Source organism: Lepus europaeus, chromosome 23, assembly GCF_033115175.1.
Source record: "Lepus europaeus isolate LE1 chromosome 23, mLepTim1.pri, whole genome shotgun sequence".
Classification (NCBI taxonomy): domain Eukaryota; kingdom Metazoa; phylum Chordata; class Mammalia; order Lagomorpha; family Leporidae; genus Lepus; species Lepus europaeus.
The window spans coordinates 16,731,699-16,748,438 of NC_084849.1; the positions used below are offsets into that span (position 1 = coordinate 16,731,699).

The window sequence follows — 16,740 nt, forward strand, 5'->3', positions numbered from 1 at the left end:
GGGTGCAGGCTGGTTTGAGTATTGCTGAAACTTTGATGAGTTGCATGTGCTGCCAGCTGGTGATACCTAATCACGCACAGTAGAATGATTTATCAGTCCACGATGTGTTAGGAAAATGCCAGTCTGAGCCTCCATCATTGACAGTTTGAGAAGAGCTGGCTTAAGGCTTATTAAGAATGTTGTTGTTTTGAACACACCCAGTGATCAGCATTTCATTTCACAAATGAGCAAACCTCAAACCAAACCGAGACAACAGCAGCAACAATAAACCTCCAAACTTAATCTGGTAATATTCTACTTGGGGTCTAGTTTGGCTTTTAACTGGTTAATCACATTAGTTTCCAATTTCACTCAGCCTTAGAGGAGATGATTCCAGTGTTTCTCAAAGAGTGGCTCTAGGGTACTCGCTTATATTCCAATTGCCTGGGAATCTGCGTTAGCTTTTTTTTTTTTTCCCAAGATTTATCTATTTATTTGAAAGGCAGAGCTACCGAGAGGCAGAGAGAGAGGCAGAGGCAGAGGCAGAGAGAGAGAGAGAGGTCTTCCATCGCTGGTTCCCTCCCCCGATGGCTGCAATGGCTGGAGCTCAACCGATCCAAAGCCAGGAGCCAGGAGCTTCTTCTAGGTCTCCCACTTGGGTGCAGGGACCCAAGGACTTGGGCCATCTTCTACTGCTTTCCCAGGCTATAGTAGAGAGCTGGATTGGAAGTGGAGCAGCAGGGGCTCAAAGTGGCCTCATTTGGGGCCATATGGGATGGGCGGCACTGCAGGCAGTGGCTTTCCCTGCTATGCCACAGTGCTGGCCCCTCTGTGTTAGTTTCTATCTGTGTAACAAATCACCATGCACTCAATTAGTAAATTTTTAAGATTTATTTGAAAGGCAGAGTTACAGAGAGAGAGAGAGATAAAGAGATCTTTCACTTGCTGGCTCATTCCCCAAATGGCTGTAATGGTCCATACTGGCTCAATCCAAAGGCAGGAGTCAAGAACTCCATCTAGGTCTCCCACGTAGGTGGCAGGGGCCCAAGCACTTAGACTGTCCTCTGCTACTTACGTAGTTGCATTAGCAGGGAGCTGGATTGGAAGTAGAACTTGAATCAGTGCTCCAATATTGGATGCCATCATCTCAGGTGGTAGCTTAACCTGCTGTTTCATAATGCTGGCTCCTCACACACTTAATTTAAAAAGCACAGATTTATTCTCATCATTCCAATGAGACAGGAGTCTGGATGTGGGGTAGCTTGGTCTAGAGCTCAGAATCTCCCCAGGGTGAGGGCATGATGTTGACCACAGATGGGGCTTGGGGATCTCTTACATGTTGGTAAGTGGCAGAATTTAGTTCTTTGAGGTTGTAGGACTGAGACGATCTCTCTAGTGGCTGCACACCGTTCTCTGCTGTGTGGCTCTCTTCACAACATGAAGGTTTGCTTTCTCAAGGCCAAGAACAGAGTGCCTCTGATACTTTGATCTCTCTGACATCTTCTGTGTCTGGCCTGTATATCTTCTAAACACATTCATCTGATTAGGGCCCACCCAGAATAATGCCCTACTTGATCAATTTAAAGTCAACTGATTAGGGACCCTTATTACATCTACAAATCCCTTCAATAAAGTATAAGCTTATCAGGATAGTGACAACCATCCTGAACACAGGTCTCACCCATACTCAAGGTGAGAGAATTACACAGGACATACACAGAGAGGGGCAGGGCATATGGGGTTCATTTCAGAATCCTGCTTGTTCAAAAGTCAGTTCACAAAGTCAGTTCTTGGCTCCAAAATTCAGAGGAATGACTTAGTAGGCATAGTGGAGCCCCAGAATTCATATTTTAACACCTTTCCCAGCTACTTTAGAGCTTTCTGAGTCCTAAAGATCCGGGTTTGATTCCTACTGTTGCCACTTACTGTGACCACTCCTTGTCTCCAACACTCAGTTTGTTCACTTGTAAAGTGGAGACAGTAAGCCCTACCTCACATTGAAGGGAGGATTAAGTGAGATACTGCAGAACAGTGGTTTTCAATCTTGCCTGCACATTAGAATCATGGGAAAGTACCCTGCTCACCTCTGATGGGCTGAGTCTGGATCTGTTGATGGCCTTAGACATCAGCACTTTTTGAAAGCTCCACAGATTATCCTGATGCATCATTGACATAGTGGTCAAACAAAGGAATCCTGAATCTCAGTGACCTGTGACAGCAGACATCTTCTCACTCATGTGTCTGCAGAGGGGTAGGGTTTGTTCAGTTGGGCTATGCATGTCTTCTTTGTCTTATTGTGGGACCAATAACTCTGGGCAATGCTTTCATTGTGGTGATGGCAGGCTGTGAGAGATTGGACATATGTGCTACTCCTTGAGAACTGTCACTTCGTCCCACATTTCATTGGCAAATCACATGACTAAGCACAACCTCAGTGGGACAAGGAGGTAGGCTCCACCCACAGTGGGAAGCAGTCTCAAGACACGTGTTTAGGGAGGGTTTGGAGTTGGGAACAATAACCTGATTCAGGGCTGGTGCTGTGGCATAGCAGGTAGAAGTGCCGTCTGCGGTGCCGACATCCCATATGGGTGCTGGTTCGAGTCCCGGCTGCTCCACTTCTGATCCAGATCCCTGCTATGGCCTGGGAAAGCAGTGGAGGATGGCCCAAGTCCTTGGGCCCCTGCACCTGTGTGGGAGACCCAGAAGAAGCTCCTGGCTCCTGGCTTCAGATCAGCGCAGCTCTGGCCATTGCAGCCATCTGGGGGAGTGAACCAGTGGATGGAAGACCTCTCTCTGTCTCTGCCTCGGCCTCTGCCTATCTGTAACTCTGTCTTTCAAATAAATAATTTTTTTTCTTAAAAAAAAAAAAAGAAAAACTCAATTCACCAGTTTATCGAGCACTGACTCTGGCCAGTGGTGCTAGGAAAAGCACGTCCCAGCCTGCCTGCCAGAGCAGGTACTCAGTAAACATTGTGTATTCTTGTAGAATGCAGGATTCTGTTACTTCCTCCGAGGCTGTGGTGTAGGACACATTCTCCTTCCACGAGTGCTTCCTTCCCACCCTGGCAGTCAGTCAGTCTCCAGGGAGAGAGGAGCTTCCCAAAATGTACCACAGGCTTGGAGTTCCTAGGAAGAGAGAGCCCAACTGGAGGCCGCCAGAACTGTTATTAGCTACTTAAATATCTATTTGCCCATCTACCACTCACAAAGCACTCTATTTATTTGCACACTCTGTAATATAGCAGTGGAGGGAGAATTCATTAAGGCAAATTGTGAGGGCAGCTTTCAAAAAAATTTCATCTCTTTGTTTTATGCAGCACATAGTTCCCTGTTTAATGAGAACTTGGCAAGTCCATTTTCCTTAAGGGTTTAATAAAAGTATAATTTAAAAAATTAAGACAGATGGGGAAAGTGCCTAGAGAAGCTATTTCCGCAGTGCTGCAAGATGGCTGGGAAGAAGAGACACTCCAGCAGCCACCAAGAGTCCTTTAAGGTAACACAAAGCTCCAGCTGGGGTTGATGTGGCCAAGGGATTCTTGCCAAATAGATAGGAATGAGATTTACTGGTTGAGTAATGGGACTGTTGGTAGCTGGCAGTTTAATTAATGCTGATATAAGAGCTTTGCTTTCTTTTAGAATTGGAACCACAGAGCCCTGGAGAAGGAGACATATTTTTAAAACTTTCTGAATAATTGTGACTGCCTTTGGAGGGAAGAGAATGGGATGTTGGGGGATGGGAGAGTCTTAGGGTAGTGGAACCAGTGTCCCGGTGGTTCTCAGCTCCACACATGCAGCATATCCAGGGCAAACTGTCGCCTGCAGTTTGGTTTTCTTCCATTTCTGCTGCTGACATTGGCTTCTTGAAGCAGGGCAGAACCTGAGAGTTATTTTCATAACACTATTAAAGAAGCTAAGACAGTATTGCTCTCATTTCTGAGTGTGTTTTTAAAATTCATGATCACTGGGAAGCTGGTGGTGTTATCACCTTCCCCATTCACAGAGCAGGAAACCCAGGCTCAATCACTCAGAAAATACAGGGCTGGGACTTTCTGAGCCCTCTGTCCATGTCTGAAACCCTATTCTACCCTTTATCTGTAATGCATGGGACAATCAAAGCCAGAAGAGGGGTGAAATTCTCAAGGTTGACTGATCAGGGGATGCAGAGTGGGGGCCTGGCTTTTTATCCAGTATTCGTCCTCAATTACAGCTCTCAGGTTTACTTATTTATTTTTTTAAAAGATTTATTTATTTGAAAGGCAGAATCACACAGCAGGAGAGACAGAGAGAGAGAGAGAGAGATCCTCCATCCACTGGTTCACTCTTCAAATGGCTGTAAAAACTGAGACAGGGCCAGGCTGGAGCCAGGAGCTTCATCTGGGTCTCCCAAAAGGGTGTCAGGGGTCCTAGCATCTGGGCCATCTTATGCTGCTTTTCTAGCTGTGTTATCATGGAGCTGGATTCAAAGTGGAGCAACTAGAACATGAACTGGTGCCTATATGGGATGCCAGCATCACAGGTGGTGGCTTGACCTGCTACGCCGTGCCAGCCCTGCCAGCTCTCAAATTTAATGTGGGGATTCTGATTCACTTTAGTGTTAGTCTGCATAATGTCCATTAAAAATATAGATATGTTCTCCTTCCTCATCGTGAATGCAGCAAGCAGAACTCACATTTGTTAGAGGGCTTACTACATCACAGGTATTCCACTGAGTGCTTTGTGTTCATTATTTCATTTAATCCTCATAATAAATGCCAGGACAAAGGTATGTTACTAGCTCCACTTTATTGTTATTTTTTATTTGAGTAGGAGAGAGAGAAAGAGCGAGTGAGAGAGTGAGCACTTCTGGCTGCTGGCACACTCCCCAAATGCCTGCAATGGCTAGGAGTGGGCCAGTCGGAAGCCAGGTGCCAGAGACTCAGTGCAGGTCTCCCATGTGGGTAGCAGGAACCCAGTTACTTGAGCCATCCCAGGATCTGCATCAAGGAGCCAGAGCCAGTCATCCAATCCAGGTACTGGAATGTGACATGGGAGGCTTCATTGCTAGGCTAAATGCCTGCCTCTCGCCACTTTCAACGTAAGGAATCTAAGGCTCTGGGAGGTGAACTGCCTGTACAGGTTCTCACAGCAGGAAGTGGCCCAGGCAGGATTCACACTCAGGTCTGCATGAGTCTCACAAGCCTTTGTACCAACTCTCAGGGCGAAACAGGAAGGATTGCTGGATTTTCTTCTACTTCCCTTTTAGTCATGTCCCAGGCTGTGTCTGGGATAATTGAGAGTAGTTAATGAATTCAGCCTGTGATGCCCTAGGAGTTATTTTTAGCAACTTCCTGCACAAATCCTTCTCCAGAGTGGGGAGAGTTTCGTCTGAGCATCCCTCTGTTGGGCATGTTGTTTTATGATCTCCTTGATGTGTAAGATAAGGAAGCTCTTAGACCTTGTAGAGATGGTTGGGTCCCTGAGCGCAGAGGGAGCAGTTCAGCTATTTGGGAAACACTCTCTTCCCACGTGGATGGCAGGGCCCAAGTACTTGTGCCATCTTCTGTTTCTCAGGTGCATTTGCTGGGAGCTGAATCAGAAGTGGGGCAGCGGGACTCGAATCTGCACTTACACGGGACGCCAGCATCACAGGTGTTGGCATAAGAATCTGTGCCATAATGCCAGCACCATGTCTTCCATTCTAAAGTAGTTAAGCACTTTTTTTGTTTGATTACCATGTTATCAAATACAGCCACTGTGGAAGTCACTTTGGAGATTCCTCAGAAACCTGAATATAACCCTACCATACAACCCAGCCATCCCACTCCTTGGAATTTACCCAAAGGAAATTAAATTGGCAAACGAAAAAGTTGTCTGCACCTTAATGTTTATTGCAGCTCAATTCACAATAGCTAAGACCTGGAACCAACCCAAATGCCCTTCAACAGTAGACTGGATAAAGAAACTATGGGACATGTACTCTATAGAATACTATACAGCAGTCAAAAACAATGAAATCCGGTCATTTGCAACAAGATGGAGGAATCTGGAAACCATTATGCTGAGTGAATTAAGCCAGTCCCAAAGGGACAAATATCATATGTTCTCCCTGATCAGCGACAACTAACTGAGCACCAAAGGGGAAACCTGTTGAAGTGAAATGGACACTATGAGAAACAGAGTCTTGATCAGCTCTTGTCCTGACTGTTGATGTACAATGTAATACTTTATCCATTTTAGTATTTTTTTTGTTCTAGTACTATTGGTTGAATTCTGTAATTAACACACAATTATTCTTAGATGTTTAAATTTTAACTGAAAAGTGATCCCTGTTAAATATAAGAGTGGGAATAAGAGAGGGAGGAGATGTACAATTTGGGACATGCTCAATCAGACTTGTCCCAAATGGTGGAGTTAGAAATGTGCCAGGGGATTCCAATTCGATCCCATCAAGGTGGCATGTACCAATGCCATCTCACTAGTCCAAGTGATCAATTTCAGTTCACAATTGATCACACTGATAGGTCTAAGAGTCAAAGGGATCACACAAACAAGACTAGTGTCTGCTAATACTAACTGATAGAATCAAAAAGGGAGAGAACAATCCATCATGGGAAGCGGGATACACAGCAGACTCATAGAATGGCAGATGTCCTAAATAGCACTCTGGCCTTAGAATCAGCCCTTAAGGCATTCGGATCTGGCTGAAGAGCCCATGAGAGTATTTTAGGCATGGAAAGCCAAGATACCATGGAAAAGAAAAAAAAAGAAGACCTAAATGAAAGATCTCTGTTAGTGAGATCCCAGTGGAAAGAACGGGGCCATCAAAGAAGGAGTTACCTTTCTCTGAAGGGAGGAGAGAACTTCCACTTTGACTATGACCCTGTCGGAATAAGATCGAAGTCGGCGAACTCAAAAGGCTTCCAAAGCCTTGGCAACTCATGACTAGAGCCTAGGGAGATTACTGACGCCATAAACAAGAGTGTCAAATTGTTAAGTCAACAACAGGAGTCACTGTGTACTTACTTCTCATGTGGGATCTGTCCTTAATGTGTTGTCCAATGTGAAGTAATACTATAACTAGTACTGAAACAGTATTTTACACTTTGTGTTTCTGTGTGGGTGCAAACTGATGAAATCTTTACTTAATATATACTAAATCAATCTTCTGTATATAAAGTTAATTGAAAATGAATCTTGATGTGAATGGAATGGGAGAGGGAGCGGGAGATGGGGGGGGATGGGAGTGGGAGGGAAATTATGGGGGGAGGGAAGCCATTGTAATCCATAAACTGTACTTCGAAAATTTATATTTACTAAATAAAAAAAAAATAAAAAAATTCATCCATTTCAAGTGTACATTTCAGTGATTTTTAGTATATTCACAGAATTGTGCAACCATCACTATTAGAAATTGGAACATTTTGGGGCCAGCGCTGTGGCTCACTTGGTTAATCCTCTGCCTGTGGCACCGGCATCCCATATGGGCGCCGGGTTCTAGTCCCAGTCGCTCCTCTTCCAGTCCAGCTCTCTGTTGTGGCCTGGGAGGGCAATGTCCCCAGGTGCTTGGGCCCCTGCACCTGCATGGGAGACTGGGAGGAAGCACCTGGCTCTTGGCTTCAGATTGGCACAGAGCAGACCATGGAGGCCATTTGGGGAGTGAACCAATGGAGGGAAGACATTTCTCTCTGTCTCTCTCTCTCTCACTGTCTGCAATTCTACCTCTCAAATAAAAAAAAAAAAAAAAAAAGAAAGAAATTGGAACATTTTCACAATCCCCAACAGAATCTCCATACCATTAGTATCACTCTCCATTTTCCTTCAAACTACCCCTGTCTTCCAGGCAACCACTAACATACTTCCTGTCTCTATAGATTTGCCTATACATTTCACACAAATGAGATCCCTAATATGTGGTCTTTTGTGACTTGCTGCTTTCACTTAGCATAATGTTTTCAAAGTTCATCCAATTAAAACATATATCAGTACTTAATCCTTTTCGTGGCTGAATATTCTATTGTGGATAGACCATATTCTATTTATCAGTTGATCAGTGGATTTTCATTTGAGTTGTTCCTACTTTGGAATCTTATGGTTAGTAATACAGTGAACATTTGTACACAAGTTTTTATGTGGACTTGTGTCTTTATTTCTCTTGATTGAATAAGTAAAAGTAGGACAACTAAACCATAGATTAACTATTTTTAACCTTTTGAAGAACTGGAAAACTATTTTCCAAACTGGCTGCCTCATTTTACATTTCTAGTAACAGCGTCTGAGGGTTTCAGTATATCCGCATCCTCCTACCATTTGTTATTATTTGCCTTCTTAATTGTAGCTACTCCAGTGGGTATGAAATATGCCTTGTAGATTTGCATTTTCCTAATGCAAATAACATTGAACATCTTTTCATGTGTTTGTTGACTATTTGCAAATCTTTTTGGAGGAACGTCTGTTCAGATACTTTACCTGTTTTTAAAATTGGTTTGTTTGTATTTCCATTATTGGATTACCACAGTTCTTCACATATTCTCAATATAAATCCCTTATCTCATACATATTTCTCTCATTCTATGCTTATATTTTCAGCTTCTTGATAGTATCATTTGAAACAAAATATTTTAATTCTGGTGAAATCTAATTTATTCCCTTTTTCTTTTGTCATTTCTGCTTTTGGTGTCATATTTAAGACATCACATATAAAGCCATAAGATCCTGTTTCCTTCTAATTTTATGTCTTTAGCCCTTACATCTAGATATATTATACATTTTGATTTCATTTTTGTGTATGCAGGAGTGGGGAACTTTTTTCTGCTAAGGGCCTTTGGATATTTATAACATCATTCATGGGCCATGCAAAATTGCAACTTAACAATTAGCCTGCTATAGATTTATTGAATTAACTGTGATTTCCTTGGCAGGTTCACACCAGGTTCTTACAGCGCCTGTGGGCTGGACGTTCCCCACCCCTGTATAAGGAATAGGACCAACTTCATTCTCTTGTATGTGACTATCCAGTTGTTCCAGCACCATTTTTGAAAAACATTATTGTTTGTCAATTGAATAGTCTTGGTACCCTTGTCAAAAAGCATCCGGCTCTTTTCAAGTGTACAATATATTGTTCTTAACTGGTCACCATGATGTATAGTAGAGTTCCTGAACTTGCTCTAACCAATCAATCAGCAATAAATTGGCCAAAATATAAGAGCTTCATAATTTTAGTCCATTTATCTATATGTCTGTGTTACTCTACTATACTACACTGTTTCAAATTCTATAGCTTTGTAGTAAATTAGTTTTATCTTTTTTTTTTTTTTTTGGACAGGCAGAGTTAGACAGTGAGAGAGAGAGAGACAGAGAGAAAGGTCTTCCTTTTCCATTGGTTCACCCCCCAAATGGCCACCATGGCTGGTGCGCTGTAGCCGGCGTGCTGCGCCAATATGAAGCCAGGAGCCAGGTACCTCCTCCTGGTCTCCCATGTGGGTGCATGGCCCAAGCACCTGGGCCATCCTCCACTGCCTTCCCAGGCCACAGCAGAGAGCTAGACTGGAGGAGGAGCAACCGGGACAGAATCAGGTGCCCCAACTGGGACTAGAACCTGGAGTGCTGGTGCCGCAGGTGGAAGATTAGCCTAGTGAGCCATGGCGCTGGCCAGTAAGTTTTATCTTAACATCTGAGTCCTCCAACTTTGTCTTTTTTGAGAATCGTTTTGCCTATTCTGGATTCTTTCAATTCCATATGAAACTTAGTATCAGGTGGCCAAGTTCTGAACAACAACAACAACAACAAAAAACCAGCAGAGGATTTTGATAAGAATTACTTTGAGTATGTAAATCAATTTGCAGATTATTGCCATTTTACAGATCTTATGTCAACATGGGACGTTGTTCCTTTTATTTAAGTCCTCTTTAGTTTTTTTTCAGCAATGCATTGCAGTTAAGGGACTAGCTTTTGCATTCTGGCATAGAGGTTGCCTACGTTGATAATCTGTGGCTCAGGAATTTAGACACACATATGAGGCCAGTGTAGGTCTTTGCTGTATGGTGTTTATCTTTGGCCTTTTCCTTCTAGACAGCAAATACAATCATTGTGGCGCTTGGTGAATAGGAGAATGAGCTGGATCCTCTGCTGCATGTGATATTTCCTTATCTATCCCAAATGATGATGAGAACCATGTTGATTTCTTTTTTATTTATTTAAACTTTTTATTTATTTATGGGAGAGGTAGAGTTACAGAGGAAGAGACAGAGAGAAAGGTCTTCTGTCTGCTGGTTCATTCCCCAAATGGCCACAATGGATGGAGCTGAGCCAATCTGAAGCCAGGAGCTTCTTCCAGGTCTCCTACGTGGGTACAGGGGCCAAGCACTTGGGCCATCTTCCACTGCTTTCCCAGGCCATAAGCAGAGTGCTGGATTGGAAGAAGAGCAGCCGGGACATGAACCAGTGCCTTTATGGGATACCGGTGCTACAGGTGGAGGCTTAGCCTTCTACACCACAGCACCAGCCCTGATAAACGTTTCTTTATCCATTATTTCATTGTATCTTCAAAATATCTCAGTGAAGTAAGACAGATGATTTCTGTCTTGCAGATGGAAAAGTTGAGATTCAAAAGGGCACACATCTAAAAAGGAACATAGCATATAGCTGAACCCAGATGTCTTTGATACCAAACTCTGATCACTTCCAGCCCACTCCGCCATGGCATTTCCCAGGTAAGTGTAGAATTTTCCTGATAAGCTGCTTTTATATTCTCCTTCACTTTGACTGAAGAGCTTCTGGTTTTGGGTACAGTATTTACTTGCTAGAGCCCCCTTTTTAAATCACCAGAGCAGCAGTTGGCTTCAATCTTAGCAGCTACTTGATTTTCATCTTTGTATCACAATTTTTGAGAACCAGATACTTGGTCAACTCAAAAAACTCATCATACCTAATGAGAGGATTCAATTGTACACTCGAGCTTTGGTGTCTGTGGGAGCTTGCTTCCGGTGTCTCACTCTGATACCAAAGTCTTTGGATGCTCAAAGGTCCAACATAAAACGGTGTAGTATTTCCACAAAGCCTATGCAGTTCTTCCATATACTTTAAATCATCTGTTGATTACTTATAATAATTAATTCAAGGTAAATGCTATTTGCATATTTGCTACCCTGTATTGTTTATGGAATAATGACAAAATAAAAAATCTTTACATGTTTAATACAGATGCAATTAAAATATCTTTGATCTGTGGGTTAGTTGAATCTGGAGTGTGACACTTTGATACAGAGGGCCAATTGTATACATATCTGGGATGTGACACTTGAATACGGAGGGCCAATTGTATACATATCTGGGATGTGACACTTGGATACAGAGGGCCAGTTGTATACATAGCCCAGGATTGGAAGCTCCCAAGAAATTCTGCAATAGAATTCTTGGGGTCAGAAGAAGTTGTGGGGACATTTTTTTTTTTAATGAAGAATTGAATGTGATTTCTATTTCAGGTTAATCTCAATAATATTAGAGTAATGTCACCCATCCATCTACCCAGCCATTTATCCATCCATTGATCTATCTATCCAACCATTCGTCTACCTACCCACCCACCTATTTGTCCACCTATCCATGCTTCTACCATCCATCCATCCACCCACCTACCCACCTATGTTTCCTTCCTTCCTTCCTTCCTTCCTTCCTTCCTTCCTTCCTTCCTTCCTTCCTTCCTCCCTCCCTCCCTCCCTCCCTCCCTCCCTCCCTGCCTCCCTCCCTCCAACTCACCCATCCACCCATCTCCTTAGCTTTCAAATAAGGATAATACCAGTGCCCAGTTTATGTGGTTGTTGTAAGAATTAGACAAGGGCACATGCAGGAAGTACTTAGAATAGTACCTGGCATGCCATAGGAATTGATTAGGACTTCTGTGTGAGCAACTTCTATAATCCTGGCTGTGTTCTTGTTGTCAGAGATAACATCAGAAACAGACAGGCGAGGCCTTGCCCTCCTGGTGACGACCATCTAGATGGAATGGGAACACATTTTGGCATTGGGTCAAACTTGCCCCTGCCCCTCACACTCATATGTGGACATGGACAAAAACTTAACCTTCCTGAATCTGCTTTCTCACATGAGAAGTAGAGATAATATAAAATTATTACATAATTATCAGAATTCAATCACATAATGTATGTAAAGCATTTTACTATGGATACTTTTTTTTCAGAAATAACCTTTATTTTTTTTTATTTAATGAATGCATTTTTTCATAGATACAACTTTAGGAATATAGTGGTTCTTTCCCCCAACTCCCATTCCACCTCCCTCTCGCTCTCCCATCTTCTTCATTATGTTTCAATTTTAGTTTGACTTTATATACAGAGGACCAACTCCATGCTAAGCATAGACCTCAACAATTTACACCCACTCTCACACACAACATATAGAGCACAGTTTGGGAAGAAAATTTGTAGTCAATTCTCATAGTACAATTCATTAGAGACAGAGGTCCTTCATGGGGAGCAAGTGCACAGTGACTTCTGTTGTTCCTTTAACAATTAACACTCTTATTTGTGACGTCAGTGATCAATCAATACTTTTTTTTTTTAAAGAAATCAACAATGCTGTCCTGATGAAGTAGGCAAATAATAGTAATAATAATGATGGTTGTCATACATTGAGTGCTTATTGTATGCCAAGTCTTTACACTCATTCTCAATTTATGAGAATGAAAATAAGAAAGCAAATACTTACATGTGCCTATGACAGGCCAGGCATTGTTCTAAGCACATTATGATGTTAATTCACTCCTTTCACCCTCACAACTACCATATGAAGTAGGTACAATTATCCCTATTTTATAATAGAAGAGGTGGAGGCTCAGAGAGGCAAAGAAACGTGCCTAAGCTCACATAGCTGGTAAGTGGTAGAACTGGGTTTTTAACCCAAATCTATTTGACTGTGGAGCGATCATGTTTAAGTGCCAGATTACTGGGCTTGTCATACAGACAGGTGGCTAAAAGTCTCACAAGGAATTGATGGAAGGGATTCTGAACCCAGTGAAGGCTTCACCCGCCACACCTGCAAATTGAGGTGCATTCCACTGAGTCCCTGTGGAATTCCCTCGTGTCAGCAGGATGCCCGTGTTACACAGTTCCCCCTGATTTCATACACAGGCAGCCAGATTCTCCTGTGACTATGAATCTGGAGAGTCCATTGGAGAGATTTGGATTTCTTTAATCTTGCTTGGCACAGAGGCATTTGGGAGACATGAAAGGTAGCAGTTATTTATTTCATGAATAGATAATGGCAAGCCATTTAGAGGGAGCAGTGGCAGGAAGATGAGAAAGCTATTAATACAGTGGGAAGCTCATTTCTTTCAGAGTGGTCAGCAGCAGTAGAGGGGACAAAATGAGAAAATATTGCAATGGGTGCTCCTGACAACACAAATTGTTCAGGAGACATTAAAGTGTGTTCTTCACCATCATAAACATTTTTTTTTTATGTTTATGAGATCTGCTCAAAGGCGTCTTGATGGATGAAACTCAATAATATTCACTGGTGTGTGTGTGTGTGTGTGTACTTGTGTTTCTTTTGTTCTAGTATCCCTTGTAAATTATTTCTTGGAGTTGATATACCCAACAGTGGCAAGGCTGGGCCTTCCTACAGCAAAGTCTAGCCTGTTCCCCTTGACTCTCTGGGTGATTGTGCTGCTCTTGGTGTCTGCCCTGCAGCAGGTGGGGCTCTGGGGAGCTGGGAGCTATGTGAGGTGGGCTGATGGGGGCAGAAGAAATGCTCTGGATTGGAGAAGTGGGAAGCAAGGAGGAGCGTGGAGGTAAGACGGAAGTGGCAATGTTTTCTTGCAGATGTTGGGAACTGTGTGTTCCTGTCCAAAGAGGGACCCGAGGAGACAGCATTTGGAGTGGGCTATCCTTGCACCTCTGAGCCACATGGAAGATTCAAAATGGATGGGATCCTGTTCAAACCTCTTAAGGTAAAACCATCCCTTTGACGTGGCTTTGTTCCACTTGTCACAATTGCTGACCAGAGCCTAACAGCTGTAATACTCTTAATTCCTTAGAGAATGCTTTCAGATATATAACGCTTAAAACAGAGCAAAGATGGTACAATTATTAGCTTTATTATTTTCAATGAAATGGATTTGTCAATTTAACTAAGTACCTGAGGGCATTAGACAATCTGCTGATTTGATACCTCTTTCCCCGTTTTCCCCGCCAAGAAATTGGTTTATTATTTGCTCTGGGACTCATACACATAGACAATTTAACTGTTAGTGATGAATTCATTTTTTAATCCTTTAAACAGTTTTTCAGACTAATTAAAAACACAAGTATACGAGTCAAACACACCAGGGTTAAATGCTGGCACATTTGCGTCCTGGTGGTATGATTTTGGGGAAGTTACTGAACCTCTCTGTTTAAGCTTCAATCTCTTCATCTGTAGAATGGGAACAAGAAGAATTGAACTTATTTGTTTGGACTGTGGACACTCATTGCAACAATGCAGATGAAAAGCTTAGTATGTGGCCGGCGTGCGGCTCACTAGGCTAATCTTCCGCCTGTGGTGCCGGTACCCCGTGTTCTAGTCCCGGTTGGGGAGCCAGATTCTGTCCCGGTTGCTCCTCTTCCAGTCCAGCTCTCTGCTGTGGCCCGGGAAGGCAGTGGAGGATGGCCCAAGTGCTTGGGCCCTGTACCTGCGTGGGAGACCAGGAGGAAGCACCTGGCTCCTGGCTTTGAATCAGCGCAGCGCCGGCTGTAGCGGCCATTTGGGGGGTGAACAAACGGAAGGAAGACCTTTCTTTCTGTCTCTCTCTCTCACTCTCTAACTCTGCCTGTCAAAAAAAAAAAAAAAAAAAAAGGTTATTATGCAGTTGGCACATAGTTGTCTTCTAGTGTTGGTTATTATTACATTTGTCATTGGTGTCACCATTGTTAGAAGGGAAGGGTTGGAGATAACAGGTGGCCTAAGTTTTCCTTCCATTCTCAGGGAAGTTTGAGGAAATCTGGACTGTTTGTGATGTAAACAGAAAGAGTGTGTCCATTAGAGATAAGCAGTGGCCTTGCTGGGTGGCTGTGCTCATCACTAACCCACTGATGTCCCTGAGCACACTGCACGTGGCTGCTGGGTTTTCATGTGCTGAGTAGTCACAGGTGGTTACATCCACTGTCATTTATGCACTGTAGCTGCGCTGGAGAATGGGGACTGACATGCACCTCGCCAGGCACCATGTCTCTGGCAAGGGGATACACAGCTGCACTAGCTCTCATATCTAAAGACCAAAATGCTGACTGGGGTGTTGGATGTTGGATTTGAGTGTCCAAGGCCCTCCTGCTGCTGGTAGGCTGCCCTGCTCTTGGCTCTGTATACCTTTTCAAGTGCCTGTTAAGCCTGTCATGTCTGTGTGTTTCCGTGACAACCCATGCCTCACTGTTGGTTGAAAGCATCATGAAATTTGCAGATCTGTCTGGACTCAGATTAACATTGCCTTTTATTCATTGCATAATATTAGGCAAACTCCTTAATCTTTCTGAGCCTCAGCTTTCTCACCTATAAGATGGGTTCATAGATTTGTGAATACTTAAATGAGAAAATGAATTCCAAATTCCTAGAACAATGCTAGACTCAAAAACTGATCAATGACTGTATAAAACACCAAGTATTATGCCCCGTACTGGGTCTGGGTGAGGGAGTTTCCCCAGAAATCTCTCCTGCTCATTAGGGACCTGTGTAAGTTAGAAATCAACTCTACAGTGATAAAGTTGCCGCTTGCCTAACATTGAGTTCTCCCTGGGCTCTCACTAGGGAGTGTCTTAATTTCCAAGTAGAGCATGAGTTCTCTTAGGCCTGAGAAAGTCTAATTCATGCCTAATTCCTCTCCTCCAGTGTTTGGCAAAGTGCTGTAAACACTTATTGTATGACTGAAATGTAAAGCACATGTTAGGAAGCTGAAGGACTTCAGCCTGGACCATGTGACGATGTTAGGCAAAGAAGGCCAGGCAGAGGAGTTTAGCAATGGGGAGCCATGGAAGGTCTTTGAGCAGATGAGTGCTATGTTCATGTTTATATTATGCGTCTTTGTAATAATGATGATTATAATGACAGTGGTGCGAACAATGGCAAAATTTGAGCTTCTGTTTCATACCAAAAATTGTGCTTAGTGTTTTGCACTTGTTGTGGCACATCATTTTGACAGTGGCCCTGTGAGCTTAGAATATTGGATAATTGGCTCTGTGCTACATGGATTGAAGGACAGAATGACTACAGTCTCTGAGATGTGATATAGGCCTAAAAATGGGAGGGCAATGAAAATGAAATTGACAAGCTTCTATTTGTCGAGTTTACAGGTCAAAGAGCTCCTTAGATGAGTAAAGTGTCCGCCCAAATCAATTTAGTCCCTTGTGTCACAGCAGCCAGAGTAGGCAGGGCTTGCTCAGAAAGAACCTTTTCCGCGAGGCATAAGGGGACGATGTGACTCACTTGTAGCTGGGTCATCACGTTCCTTGAGAAGCGCCTGTGACGGGAGTTTCATTGTGCAAAGCATGAAATAGCGGACTTGGGGCAGTGTTCTCAGCTCAAGGCGGTGCTTTCCTGACTTGAGGTTTCTCTTTTTCTTTAGCAAAAAGCTTCTGACGATTCTGAGAATTCTGGCTGCCTGTGGACTATGTAGTTTCTCATCCACACTTCCTCTTGTCGCTGCTATTCAGCCAGAAACCAGCATCGTTCTAGCAGCCCTCTCTGCCCGGTCTTAGCAATGCCCCTACTCACCAAATACGGTCCCCTAAGAGCGCGTTC

At 43.3% G+C, this 16,740-nt stretch overlaps 1 long non-coding RNA gene across 1 annotated transcript in view; it reads left to right on the forward strand.

Annotated features, from left to right (window-relative positions):
• LOC133751800 (uncharacterized) overlaps nucleotides 1–10,661 on the forward strand; it is a 56,493-nt gene extending 45,832 nt beyond the window's left edge. Inside the window, exon 3 of the long non-coding RNA XR_009864871.1 lies at nucleotides 10,545–10,661. This is a non-coding gene — a long non-coding RNA (uncharacterized LOC133751800). The remainder of the gene's footprint in view (nucleotides 1–10,544) is intronic.
• Nucleotides 10,662–16,740: the final 6,079 nt, after the last annotated feature.